The sequence below is a fragment of the Apus apus genome, chromosome 21, assembly GCF_020740795.1.
Source record: "Apus apus isolate bApuApu2 chromosome 21, bApuApu2.pri.cur, whole genome shotgun sequence".
Taxonomy (NCBI): Eukaryota; Metazoa; Chordata; class Aves; order Apodiformes; family Apodidae; genus Apus; species Apus apus.
In genome coordinates, this window is record NC_067302.1 from 1,718,889 (window position 1) to 1,734,352 (window position 15,464).

Genomic DNA, 15,464 nt, shown 5'->3' on the forward strand with positions numbered 1-15,464 from the left:
ACCCTCATCTATAACCCACTGAAGAACCATGAGGTTCGTGTCTGCCCTAGGCTGGCTCACCTTGGGGAATAAACATCCATCAATGGCAGCCCCCCCACTGTACAACCAGTGGCAAGAGTCCCCCCCCCCAGTTTTAGAATTTGCCCATGTTTAGTTGTCTTATTTGGGTATTTCTACACGTTTCATTCATTTGGTTGGTTTATAAACAACAGAAAAGAAGCACTAAGAAAATCTGTGAATTTTGTGGATTGAAACCTGCAGAAGGATTTCATTTCAAACTGGGCTTAAGGAAAGTCAATTACATTTTGGCTAGAGGCCAAGTTCTGAGTTTCTAATTAACTTAATCAAACTTTTTCATAGTCCAACCCTTGATAATTCATGTAACCAATTTCACTCAAAAGGCAGAGTGAGCCCAGCATCGAATCAGACAGAAATAACTAGTGAGTCCAAGGATTTGTTCTCATTAACCCTAGAGAAAATGAGTTCAGCACTGAACTGAGTGGTAGTAGCAGGTAATAGCTCAAAAAATGTATTTTAAAAGGTTGAGTAAATACTGGGTCAGCAGACTTCACCAAAGATATAGGCAGGTAACACTGATGATTCACATTTTAAAATATTCATTTTACATGAATACCAAGAAGTGACCAGCACATGAGAGAATTCAAGCATGCAAGTATTTGTCTTTTTATTAGACCAACTAAACTGACTAGAACTTAAATAAATGGACCAACATGCCTAAAACTTTGCCCATTTTTATCAGCTTTACCAGCTGCTCTGCTGAAAGATATGGCCAGTCCTTAAGAGCTCTTTCAGTACCTTTAGACTTGCATGACAATAACAAAATATGTCATGAATATATTACAAAGAATCCACATTCAGGCTTTCAGAAAGCCTGTTATTACTGACTTGATCAGGAGGATAATTGTTTTATTTCCAGCTAAGCAGTCAGGCTGCCTGTAGATGCAGTCACTGGGAAAAAATTAATGAAAATATCCATTGAAAGAACAATTAAGTTAAAGTTAAGTAACTGAGCTCAGGGGAAATGGCATATGCCAGCCTGACTCAGTCCCAGAGGGCTGGAGTAGGATAAATCATCTGCCCTGTCCTGGAGAGGTCATCTGCTGATCATCTTGCTCCCAAACCACAACTCAGGGCTCCCACTGAGGTTCTTTGGCAGATTTTGCTCTGTCAGCTGAAACCTGTGTCCAAACTTATTTATTTCACTACAGAGCATTCTGCTTTCTTTTTAGTTTAGTTTTTTGTTGTTGTTGTTTTATTTCCCTCTGCTTTTCTTTATCAAGTGACTCATCCTCACCATCTCCTTGCAGAAAGAGCCTTGCCCAGGAATGCTCCTGGCCCTCACTTCCAGGCTGCAAAACTCCCTAGTCCTGAATGATGTGATGGAGAGAGGCTCAGCACCCAAGAACAGTCTTGAGTGCACAAGGAAGAGCAGGACATCAGGGCCAACACCTCTGCAGAAGTCAATCTGGCTTGCTCAGCTGACAGCTGAGGAGCTTCTTGCACCTACAAAACAGGCTGTTCTGGTGACCCTCAGCACCTGCTAATGAAGCTGCATAAGAGCCAGAGCTTGGTTCAGAACATCAGCTACATGCATAATCAGTGATACAATGAACCCAAAGGCTCCTCATACTCAATCACTTTAGATGGTGTCAAACATGAGTTCTGTTTGCATTAGCTACAGGGACAGGGAGCAAACAGAGCTACTGCAAGCAGGAAAGTATGAGAACCTTGATGAAGGCAACGAGCACCTTTTGGTTCAGTAGTGAGAGCAATGGTGATCCCCAAAGATCCCCCAAAGAAGCAATGTCCAATTGCCACAGGCATTTCCAGCCCCAGGAGACTGAAGGGCATGTGAATATTGAAACTTGGTTACATTTACCAAGTTAATTGCAAGGATATAACTATCAAAACTGTAAATTATACCTTTGATTCAAGATGAAAAACTCATATAAATGAAGGGCACTCAGCAAAATAACTTTAGATAAGCAAGGGTGATTAGAATTTCTTTAGCAACTGAGTGTAAAATGAGTAGAAATTTGCATCCTGCACAAATAAAAGGTTGAGAAAAAATAATGAAGAAAAGCTCCAGACTAATAAGACAACTAAACATCAAACCAAAGTAGGACTAAGCAGAGAGAATGCAAAGAAAGAGCTAGAGAAATGAGTCCAGAGAAAGTTGCATCTTAAAAGTTGAGAAGCAATGTCATAAGTGAAAAATAGCACAAATCAAACTGAATTAAAGTCTGCGAAGAAAATTAAAGCAACCAGCTAAAATGACAAAATGTTTTCTCTATATAAATTACACAAAAACCAAAGTAAGAAAAAGGTGACTCTGGGTGGCACCAGAATTAAAGATCATCCAAGTATGCTCTGAGCTGTACAATCCTCTGTTTCAGATTTCCAAAGGAAAAGGGGGCAAAGGCAGGATGGCCAGTAGGAACACACACACTGACCTGGAGCTGATCACATCCAGGGCTGAAATGAAACTCAGAGCTCCAAGGTCCAAGAAGTGTCCTGAATTCCAACAATGGCAACATCTAAGACCTCACATTCTATTTTCCTTGCAGAAAACATCAAGGGAAGCAGAGCACAGGCTGCTGATGAGCCTCATCTGGCTTCGTGGCACACAATAATCAGGGTCTTTTGAAGCTGGACTAGACTATTTGCTATAATGCCACATAATCACTCACCCAGCCAGAAAGATGGTGGTCAGAACTGTAAAGGACATAAGTAATTGGTGATCAGGAAGTCTCCCACAGTTTTCACCAATGATGGGACTGATTAAGCCAGGATCACCACCAGAACTGCTCCAGAATCGGTCTCCAGACCCATTTCATGTGATAGTTTCATTATTCAAAGTGGGAGAATTCTGAGTAAAATTGCTGATGGTACAAAGAAAGGAAGTATCATCAATAAAGGAAAATGACATATCACACAGGGAAAGTGGAATGACTCTGAAAACCAGAGCAGTGAGACCAGGATGGAGCTTCGTGATGCAGAGAATGAACAAGTTCAGAAGAAAAGGAAGTGGGAAAAAGAATTCTGAAGTTAGCTGGGAGCTCTTTGTCTGGAAAAACAGAAGCTTTGGAAAGAGAGACTTGAGTGCACCAAAGGGTGAAGGTAACCTACAGGAAACAGAAGAAAAGTCAATGTTAAAGCATATCAGGCAAGACACATTTGTCAGGAAATGTCCACACTGTTGTACAAGTCCCAGGTGTGACTTCACCTGAAATCCTTTTAACCACCTATCAGAGAAATTATTTCCACCAGAGAACTGAAATGGTGATCACTGAAGCAATGGAGAAAATACATTACAAGGGAAGACTAAAAGAGGGCAGTTTGTTTGACCTAGCAAAATGCAAGCTGAGAGAAGAGCTATTTCAAGAACAATATTGGCACAAGATCAAATGGGAGCAACACAGCCAAGGGTTGAATTTAGTCTGGAAGTCTGGCATCATCTTCAATGTCTCTCTCCTACAAGAGTAAAGGCAAGAAGTTACTAGACAAAACCTGGTCCCTTTGCAAGTCCATAGGAAAATCTTGGCACTGGGTCAGACCAGCTGAGCACTGGCTGCCCACACCAGGGTTTGGGCTCACAGCAAAGCCCCACCATGAGCTATGGTCATAGGCAGGCAACAAGATGTGCTGCCCCATCATCTCCAGCAAACCAGGAGCACGAGTGTGTTTCCTCCAAGGCTTTATAAACAACATTTGTAGTGGAGACCTTAAGTTAGCCCTGCATAACTATATCCAGGTGAATAATATTTCTTAAACTCACAATGGAACAAAGGAGGAAACAAGAACATTTCAACAAGCTTGTCGGGAATAAACACTGATGGTTGGTGAGGTAAGCAACTGGCCTGTTCTGCAAACCAAAGTCAAGCCAAAACCAAATGCAAACCTGAAGTTAAAGCAATTGGACTGTGTTGACCTGCAGCCCAGCAAAAAGCTTTTGTTTCCTTCAGTGAGTGTTTCAGAGACAGATTCTTGGTGTAAGCAAAAGATTTAAACGATTTTTGGCACCCGCTTTTCTTCTGCAAGGCTCAAAGATAAACAGCTCGACTGGTTTGTTTTACTTAGGAGGAACAAAATATCACTACTGTTAAATATTTTAGGTGAGATTTCACACAGTTTCCTTTGTGTCCAACACTTGTTATTCTAGATAACATCCTGCCTGGATCAAGAAAATCTACCAATTCAATTAAAAACTCCATCAAGCATGATTCACCACAATTAGTATTTTCACAATATTGTGCTTGACATTCATTGGATTTGACCACTGGAAATGGTGAACCAGTTTGCTTTTTTTTTTTTTTTCCCCATTATCCCAATTTCTGACAGTGTTTTGCAGCTTCTCACTCAAGTCAAACTTGGTGTTCACTGTGAAAGTCACGTTCAGCTAATCTGAATGCCCCATAGTTTAGCAAACCAGCACAGCCCATTCAAACAGGAACCTGCCCCAGAACTGGCTGTGGTTTGTCAGAGGGTGACAAACTTCCTACTGTGTTCCCAGCAAAACACATCTGTGAGTCAAAAATAACATTACAGCATGGAAAATCTATGCTTCCTCCTGTCTGACCCTAATCCAGGTGAGCCCAGCTGTGGCTGAAGGAAAATTAAAGATTAGCTTGCAAGTGCTTCGTTAGCCCTATTAGAGGTGAACTAGGAGTCTCATTTAGGAGACAAAAAGAAGAAAAAGCAGCTAGCTTATGGGCTTGGGAGTTAGATTTCACCCTGAAGGCCTGAGGTTGGAATTAGAAGTTGGTGAAGCCAAATTTGTCTCTTCTGGCACTCTTTTCATTTTGGAGGTCCCAGGCTAAAACTGCAGGCTCAAGTTCTCAACAGCCATGATCTGCTTCCCTCTCCAAAGCAACAGGTCATTAAAAAACTCCAGAAAATTAACACTTATTTTTGACATTGCTCTTTGCTCCTCAGTTCTTTCAGAGCAGAGTAACAGCAGCAACAATTTCATGTTGGATGGCTGGACTGTGCTGAAGGTCAAACCCTTGCTGATCCTCCACCCCAGAGAAGCTCGTGAATAAAGCAATAAACCTTCCACCAAAACAGGACTTGAACAGTAAGCAACATGAGGGGTGATGACAGCGGGGCACAAAGAGAATGATGAAGAAGAAATACAGAAACCAGCCAGTCAACCATCCTACATAATCTCCACAGCAAGAGTCCTAAACCAACCTGCACATGAACTCACAGACTGCATCATACCCTTAGTTCTGGCAAAAATGTTTCATTTGCAACTGCCACATTCATTCCAGTCTCTTGTATGGAATATTTACAAATTATATGTGCCTGAAATGAGAGGAAATTACAATCTATTACCCATCTTTTTACTTCTAATACTGCTGTAAGTGTGACTAAGTGTTTTAAAAGCATCCACATATAAAATTTATTCAAGTACCTCTGACAGAAGTGAGATTTACTGAGAATAATCGTTAGTTCCACTGATATAATTCATGGATGTAATTCAAAAGTGTCTGTAAATAATACTTAGGTGTCATTTAGTAAGAAAATGTTGGGGGTCATGGTTTGGTTCCTCTCTGCTGACTATATTATTGTCAAAATAATGGACACTTCTGAGATCTGAGAAAGCCAAAACCTGCTCCAAAATCAGAGCTCTTCAGTCGATTTCTCTAAGAGTCCTGAGGAAGTTGAGGACCTGCTTTTCAAAGAAAAGAAAGAAAAATCAAGGAAATACTGCTACAACTAAGATATGGAAAGTTCCTCTTGTTTCTTCTGTGGCATTTGTACACCTGAAGAGAACTTCATACAAGTCAGAGTCATCTACAGCAGGAGAAAATGAGATGAGAAACACTGAGGTCACAAGCAACACGGTGTCGGTCATCAGAAGAGGTCAAATCACAGATCACAACAGTAATATTCATATTGGCTCATCAGCTCCCTCCACCTCAAAACTAGAAAGAAAACCACAAGCCAAAAGAAAGGTAATCTAGCAGAAAAGCATGGAGAAGCCCCTATGTCTTTCCTGAGGGGGTATAAGCTTTACGAAGGTCCTCTGGAGCCAGGAGTGAGGGCCAATGTATTAATCCAGCTCCAGGTGGACCCTCATAGCTTGGAGTGCCCCACCACTTGCTGCTGTTCTCCCTCCAACATCTGGATGAACCGAAGGCTCCTCATGCTCCAGACAAAGCAGCCAGCATGCAGTGAATCAACTATCACCAGAGCTGGTGGTGGCAGATAAAAACAGCCATCCCCAAAGCTGAGGTGCATCAGCAGGGGAGTGAAATGTACCCTGCCAAGACACCTTCTGACAGTGCCACTGCCCTTTGCAAAGTTCACTTTCCAAGGCAGGCCAAATGAATCTATCTATTACCTTGCCCACGTAACAGAGCAGCAGGTCTAAGCAATCTGAAAGAAATCTCATCTCTGAAGACTGGCAGACTGGTGGGTCCTCCCAATTACAGCTACTGCTGAGCTGTAATCAGGTGTAGAGCAGTGGGAAAGCTTTATGGAGCCTACAAACACCCTGCCTGTACAGGGTATTTTCTGCACTCTAATGATTTAATGATCCAAGGATCTCATCTTTTTAAAAATTATTTCTTTGCAGTATGACAGTGCAAGTTTAATGATCCAGCCTTTGCATCTACTGTTATAGGAAGCCACATGCTTAATGCAGTACTGGAGATTCCCTCAGAAGTTTCCCATCCAAGTATTGACCCAATCCTGTGTCTAAAATCCAGAGATTAGCTGCCAAAGAAACTTTAGGTTTTAGTTTATAAACTTGCACTGACACCATCTACCCTGACCTTCTGCTCTTCCAGGACAGGAGGTTTTCATTCATCTTCCTCCTCCTGAAAGTACAGCAGCAGCTGCTTTGGGTTATGAACAAGCTCTTTTGAAAGTGGAGGCTTTCTCCATGAAGACATTTTAAATTTTCACATAGAATCTCTGCACCTACTATCTCTGTCATGCCATCCCATCATTCCCCCCAAAAAAAAGGAGCAAAACAACTATTAATCTGGAAATCTGTGAAAGCTGATGGCCCTTTGCCAGTTAACAGTGGATAAAGAAGTAAGAGTAACAAGAAACAGTAGAGAATTGCCTGTGGCAGCTCAGCAGAGAGTCTTGTGCCAGCAGCCTTGTGCTGAGGGGTCCTGTGCCACTGGTGTCCTGGTTCAGGCCCATCTGGTACCAAGCACCATGAAGCTGCTCTTCATTTCTCCCCCAGGGATGTGAAGGAGAAAATCTGGCTGAAAGCTGGTGGGTTGAGACAAGGACAAGGAGGGTTCAAACATCAGCTGCTGTCACAGGCTGAACAGACTCAACTTGGGGAAAGAACCAATTTCATTGGCCACCAAAACAAAGCAGGACAAAGAGAAAACAAAACCAGATCTTAAAAACACCTTCCCCCACCCCCTTCCATATTTCTTGGACCAAGCTACTCTGCTCTGGATTTCTTTACCTTCTCCTTCCTCAACAGCACAGGGGACCAGGAATGGGGGCAGTTCCTCACGTGTTGTTTCTGTCACTCCTTCCTCCTCAGGGAAAAGGATTCATAGAATCAGAGAACCATAGAATCATAGATTTCTAGAATCACAGGGCTTGGAAGGGATCTCAGAAGATCATCCAGTCCAACCCCCCTGCTGCAGCAGGAACACCCAGAGCACATCACACAGGAACGTGCCCAGACAGGTCTTGAAAGTCTCCAGAGGAGGAAACTCCACAACCTCTCTGGGCAGCCTGTCCCAGGGCTCTGTCACCCTCACAGGAAAGAAGTTTCTCCTCATGTTGAGCTGGAACTTCCTGTGTTGTCACTTGGTGCTGTTTCCCCTCATCCTGTCACAGGCACCACTGAGCAGAGACTGGCCCCTTTTTGACACCCCCTTTCAGATATTTGTAGACATGAATAAGGTCCCCCCTCAGTCTTCTTTTCTCAAGACTGAACAGCCCCAGGTCTCTCAGCCTTTCCTCATCAGGCAGGTGTTCCAGTGCCTTCATCATCCTCATAGCCCCTTTTGGACTCTCTCCAGCAAATCCCTGTCCCTCTTGAACTGAGGAGCCCAGAACTGGACACAACACTCCAGATGGGGTCTTACAAGGGCAGAGTAGAGGGGGAAGAGAACCCCCCTTGACCTGCTGGAGACACTGTTCTTAATGCATCCCAGGATACTATTGGCTCTCTTGGCCACGAGGGCACATTGCTGTCCTATGGATAACTTGTTGTCCACCAGGACTCCATGGTGCAGGCCTCTACACTTTTTCTTGTTGAACATCATCAGGTTTATCTTTGCCCAGCTCTCCAGTCTGTCTAGATCTCACTGAATGGCTGCACAGCCTTCAGGTGGATCAGCCAATCCTCCCAGCTTGGTATCATCAGCAAAGAGTCTGCACATACACCCCATCCCCTCACCCAGGTCATTGATGAAGATGTTGAATAAGACTGGGCCCAGTATTGACCCCTGAGGAACACCACTAGTCACAGGGCTCCAAAAGGACTCTGCACCATTGATGACAACCCTCTGGGCTCTGTTGTTTGGCCAGTTCTCAATCCATCTCACTGTCCACTCTTCTAACTCACACTTCCTGAGCTTATCCACAGGGATGTCATGGGAGACAGTGTCAAAAGCTTTACTAAAGTTAAGGAAGACAACATCCCCTGGTCTCCCTGCACCTACCCATTCTGTCAAACCATCATAGAAGGTATCAGATTAGTCAAGCATGATTTCCCCTTGGCCTGAGATGGGCCCTGCTTTGGGGCTGGGGAGCAGATTCTCACAAGACCCACCACTGTGGGCCCCACTGCCATAAATCCCACCACACAAACCCAATACAGCTGGTCACCACCCCACTATAAACCAACCACTGACCTCATCCAGGTGGCAAATAACTCTAAAATACCCCAAAAGGCTGGAGACAGTGGAAGAATCAGGCAGTTTTACACTGGAACTGCAGCTCCAGCATCACCTGAGTGTGCCTGACACCCATCAGACACCTTCTTTCAACAAGATTCCTGAAATTATTAACACACACTTGGAGATTTGCAGTATCAAGCTCTGAGAAGGAGACATTTCTCCAGACAAGCAGCCTGGGTGCAGCCACGGATGGGCTTGGCAAGAGCAATCTCCCAGTAACATAATGCAATTAATCACCTGGAATAAAAGTAATAAGGATAAAATAGCAAGACTTTTCCCAGTTTCAAACACAAGCCCTTCAGGTTGCCCTCACACTTTTCGTTCCTCAGTGCTGGTAACAAGAAGGTTATTTTCTCTTTGAATTACACCAAGTATTAGCTGCACAAGAGGAAAAGCCAACTGTGTTTAGTGACCTTCTGCAAAAAGGGAAAAATGCCCCAGGGCAGGTTTTTTTTTTGTTTGGTTTGGTTTGGTTTCGTGGGTGGTTGTTTTTGTTTTGTTGTTTGTTGGGGTTTTTTTAAGAAAAACTTTTAACTGCTCAATAAATGAAACCAGGGAAGGGCTTTGGTGCTGCCAAACCTTTGTCTCATCATTAAACTTCCACAAGTGACTTAGCAAGTGACAAGTCAGGGTGACAATCAAGGCAATGGTTTGATGGGTGTCTCATGCATTTTATCAAGGTAAATGGGATGCTGAAATATGAAAGATTTGCTTTGCAATGCACACGAGCTTCAGGGAATGAAATGCTTGTTTCTGCAGGGCAAGACAGCAGTGATTGAGCCAAAGATGACCTCGGAGGAAAGCTTGATAAGACTGCTGCTCAACCTTCACATCACACCACCATCACATCAGCAAACCTTTGCCAGGGTCCTGCACCAGCTGCTTGTGACCCCTACTCAGATGCCATCCTCCTCTTCCCAGCTCCAGCCACTTCACTGTAGTGACTCTGCTGCCACGCTGAAAATACAGTGAAGTTTTACAACTGCCCAAGACACAAGAACTCAGTGACAAGCAAAGATCCATCATCAAGGCACTTCAAAGCTTGACTCCTTGCACACGAGCACTGGAAGGTCCTCCTGCACACACAGACACAAATATTAATCTTCCCTCTACTGTTCCTATGAGTCTCCTCTTTCCCAGTGCTGGCACAGCTGCATCAGTGGTTTGCTACTCTCCAAACACCAAATGCATATATTGGAAACTCTTTTAATTAGGCAGAAGTTCTGGTCTCTGGGCACCCAGAGCTGTTCTGTGTTGGCTTGGGAGAGTGAAGCACTCGTGCTCCTGTGGAAAGTCTGTGGGAAAGAAGAGGAATCAGAGACCTGAGAGCTCTGCCTGATGGGCAGCCACTTAACAGGTCCCACAATTTTTAAACGAATAATTGAACTTAAATTACTTCTAGTGCTGAAATTAATACAACCTGCTTGAAATCAGCATGTTGTCACATGTTGTAGGAGCACAGCTCACCACCACTCCAGGTGTATTAATAGCAGTTCCTGAAACTATTAATAACTGGAGTCCAACAGCTGATCTGTGTCACCTGCCAGGGGGGCTCCAGGCAGCAGCAATGCCCCTGTCTCCTTCCAGCAGAGGTACATCAGCAGCAACAAGTCCAGCTGGAGATGGGGAAGCAGAGCAAAAAAGATGCAGAAAAGCCTCACTGGGGTCAGGCTGTGATGGTCCTGGAAGCAGAGCCCACAGCCACCTCCTCTAACCTTTGATCTCCCAGAGACTGCAGGAAACTCTCCATCAGGATGGGAAACTTTGGCATCTCCTTGGGACAAAGACAACACTGGAAAGTTCCCCCAGTCATTTTGTACCAGTGGCAAGGCCCTAAACTTTCGGTTGGTGGGTGGCAGGGTGGGATGAGAAAATTGTTCATGACAAGATGAAAGGTTTCACACTTCTCCCTCCAGCTAAAATCTGTATTACTCTGAGCACACCAAGGGGGTGTCAGTTCCCTCCATTCCACTCACCCCATGGCAAATCCTCTGGGCAGCTACAGCAGAAAAGGCAAATGCCACAATTTGGAAAGTTGTGAGATTTGTTGGGTTTTTTTTAAGCATCTTCTCTGAATAAGTTTGTCACACGAAATAACAAAAAAATCAAAAGCCAACTTCACTTCTGTCATCCCTGCTGGAGGCAGCAGATGGGAAGACCCTCAAAATACCACTACTGTAAGTAGTATGTTAAAACATGAAGTTTGGCTTGGGGCAATCAAACCAGATCCCTGTGACAAAGAAAGACAAACAGCTTTTTGCCTGAACAAGTAAATACAAACATCTCCCAGAGCAGAAATTCATTTCTATTGATGTCATACACATGCACACACTTTTTTTCTTTTTTTCTTAAATCATAGTGTCAAATTTCAAGTAAGGAGTGAAAGATCAGTGAAATTTCTTTTTCAAAAGATAAATTCACAATGCCACAAGCTTTCATGCTCTCTGCAAACTAAATCAGCTTTGGTCAACTGGCCCGAGAGTAGCAGTTTTACCTGGAATGGCACAAAATTTGGCATGTTACTAAAATCCACAACTATGAGACATAACTAGCTAGAGGAGAAAATTCACCTTTCATTTAACTTCCCAGAGGCTGGTTGACACCTTACTTTGCAGGCAGGAGGGAAAAACCTGGGCCCACCAGAGCCAGAGAGTGAAACTGGCCCCAGAGGATTAGAAATAATCATTTTTTGGGGGGAGTGAAGCTGGAGGCACAGCCCAAGTCCCAGCAGGGCTGACATGGGCTGCTCTGCAGGAACACCCCAGCCCAGAGTCAGCAGCCATGGACCACCCAGTTCCCACCCCAGTGTCACAGAATCCCCTTGGCTGGAAAAGGCCTTACAGATCATCAAGTCCAGCCCCAAACCCAGCACGGTCCCTGGGCTACCTCTCCCACAGCAGCTCCCCAGCCACCCTCTCACAGTTTGGAGCAGTGAGGTTGGAAATCATCTTTCTCAATAGTTCTTAAGTGGTTTTGAGAGGTTTTATGTGCCATGCAGGGACAATTCCAGAATCTCAAAAGGGCCTGAATGTGCAATAGCCTCTCTGCACATCGAGTACCTGGGTATTTAAAAGAAAGTCATATTGAAATAATTCCCTATTCACATATCACATATATAGCATTACTAATTATAATATGAATTCTATCTAATAAGAAATTATTCTTACTATGTCATGAACTGTGTATATCACAGGAAAGCCCATCACAGCCTCATCCAGGCCCCAAGCATGTCAACAGCCTCATGCCAACACCTGCTGCACAAGCATCCACACACAAAACCAAAACTCACTGCTGCTCTCAGGAGGCAGCTGAGGACAGTTCTGTGGCTCAGGGACCTGCCTGGTGCTGCTGCCTCCTGAGCAATGTCACCAGCCCCAAGATGGAGCTCAAAGCAACAGAAACATGGACCCATTCAAACTTCAGAAGTGTGCCCTTGCCTCTTTCCATCTAGTCTTGGCCCAGGTGCAAGAAACAGGAAAAAAGCAAAGGTTGCATTTCATAGGATCACAGAATCATCCTGATTGGAAGGGACCTTGAAGATCCTCAAGTCCAATCACAACCTAAATCCCCTACCATAACCAGATTTACCTGTTCAGTGCTTAAATCATGTTGCTAACACCACATCTCTATTTCTTTTAAATGCTTCCAGGGATGGTGACTCCACCACCTCCCTGGGCTTTGTTTGATACAAGGAGAAATGCAGACTTACAAACAATTAACGTAACAGTTTCCTCTAGCAACACATTCAACCACTTTTAAATTATTTCTGTCACCATCTGCAGAGGACAAGACCATTCCCATTTCTCTTTCAGCCACTTACCTCCCAGGAGGAGCTTTGGCAAGTTTTTATAAATGCTGCACAGACACTCAGTACAAAAGGATGGTGGCTCTCCAACTCAGGCCATCCAAAAGCCCTCAGATGGCAAAAATTTGGGCTTCTTTCTCCTTCAGGCTTGGCTTGAAACTCCAGCATCAGTGTCAAAACCCTGCCCAGGCTGCCTGTGAGCCCTGGGGCTTTGTGCTGATCAGGCAAAGCCCAAGGGTCTGGCAGGAACCATCTGCTCTGCTGGCTGCTGTGTCCAGCAATTCCCACCCTCAGCAGCAGCAGCCTGAGCACAACCTGCTCCTGACTCAATTTCATGTCTCAGTTTCTCAAATATTACATTTCAGTAAAACATGTTTGTCAGCAGAGGCAGTTCCATATACCTATATATGCTCAGACATACAGGCATGTGTGTGTGTATATATAGCCAAGCAAACCCAGATCTAGATGTGTATAATCTGTGCTATTCACTGAGCAGGTCAGAGCAGGTGGCTGGTTCACCACGAAGACCACTCCACCAGGTTTGCTGCTTCCAGCCCCACATGCCAAAGCCTGGCTGCCATACCCAGAAATGATGTGCTATTTTGAGTGCCAAGCTTTGCTTTCCTTTCCTCTGCCTTTCAGGCTTCTCAGATTCACATTTTTGAGACTTTTTGTGAAACACAAACATCTATTCTTTGCAGCCACTCCAACCAAAAGCACAGTGAACCCAGCTGGACTTTTGCTGGGATCAGTTAGGTATTTGTCACCTAATCAAATGAGATGCTTTCATCTGAGATTGCAGCTTCTCAACTGGCAGAAATTGATTTATGCCTGCACATCTGAGCCAGGCAGAGACCAGCCTCTCTCCCTACCCCTTGGTCTCCACTTGTCTTTTGGGGCAGCATCAGCCTTTAACCTGGTCACTGATTTATGGGGGAAAAGGGTGTTTATTGCAAAATTGCTCATTGATGCAAGTTCTTGTGTGGCTGTTTGTATCCAAGCATGGGTAGCTGATGGCACTACAGCTCAGAGGACATGCAGGGACAAAGACAACTGCATCATCTGCTGAGAGGCCAGCTAAAGTCTATAATTTCAAGACAGAGCATCTGAGTGCCCTATAACGACTTGTCATCTGCTGGACATCAGACTAAAGGACCTAATAGCCTCAAATATGGCTTGAAACTCCACATCTCACTGAATAATTTCTCTCCTCCCTAACCTGTACTCCTTCTCCATCTCCATGGAGCACAAAGAGAATGCACGGTCTGGCCCCAGGTCTTTTGCAGGACCTTGTTTCTCCTCTTTGGCCCTCTTCTTCACACACTTGGAAAGCCACCCAGGGTGTGAAAAAGAGAATGATAACACAAATACGCTCAGGAAATTGCATTTTGCTCCCAATCCTGCAAGAGCACATACACAAGTCAATCAGCCCTCTGTGGCTTCCAGCAGTACCATCTTCCTGTCCAAATCATCACTAAACTGATTTCCTGTTGCAATTAGAGAGGCTACCAGCAAATATTAATACAGATTCCAAAAGGTTTCAGGTACCTTCAGAGGCTAGAGTGGATTGGATGACTATGCTCTGATTCTGTACATTTTTCTGTAGTCATTTAAACAGCACTTGCCCCATCTTGGTTTCCTTTCTAACCCTCAGACTCCTTAACTATTACTTTCTGGATATTTCATACAATATTAATACATTTCTGCTGAGTTTAGGGATGTCCCAGAGCTGGGGGCAGAGATCTGACCCTCAAATTCCTCATTTTGAGGAAGATTGAATTGTTAAAAATACCTTTAACTGGAAAGCAATCTTTCTCATCTGCTAATGAGTCTACTAGTGACTCCTTGTTGGCTAAGAGTCCTTCCAGTTTAACATTTTCTGCCAAACTAGCTCTCTCCTGACAGCTACTAATTTAGAACTGGTTTGTCTTAACTTGCATTTCTACTCAATTGACCTAATGGGCTTCTTTCTCAGTAATTCCATAGAAAATGTGCTCAGTGTGCAATTCCCAAATTTGCTTTTTTGTTCTTTATTTTTAATTTCTTGCTGCTGTAGACTCTAGTCTGGAACATGAAAATTATTTCTGGACTTTTTTTTTTTTTTTTTTTTTGCTATGTCTATTATCGAGGGTGTCCTCACTGCAAATACTTTGCCAAATGAAATATGACATAGAATTGGTATCAAAGTACAGGAGGAAAAATAGGAAAGGATAAAGATCTGGTCACTCTCCCAGAGGTGCCCTGCAAGGCCACCAGCCTGGAATGGTTGTGTACCAAAAGAAGTGAGAAATAGCTGTTGTTCACAGCTTTCACTGCAAATCTATCACAAATACCTTACAAAATCCAATATATGGATTTGCCAAGACATTCAGGTTACATTGCACAGCTCTGAGATGAGCTGAAGTACAGAGACTTGCTGATTTGGCCCAGCTGCATCCTTGAATAAAACATCCTTATCTAACCAAATTAAGGAAGGGTCAAGCCTGGGGTACCTGTGGGTAGGTTACTCAGCCCTTCTCAACCCTCTTCTGTCCACAACACCTGAAAATTAGCTGAAAGAGCAAGGGATGAGTGATCCTGCTTGCCTCATGGTCACCTTGGAGCTGGGCTGAGCCTGAACCAGAGCTGGAGCCTAACTATAAAAAGGGGAAATAATTCCCAGCTTGCAACAATGATGCACACCTAATGTTTGTAAGGAACTTTGAAAGGTAGCATGTGTCTCAGATACCACAGCTCTAATTTCTCTTAGA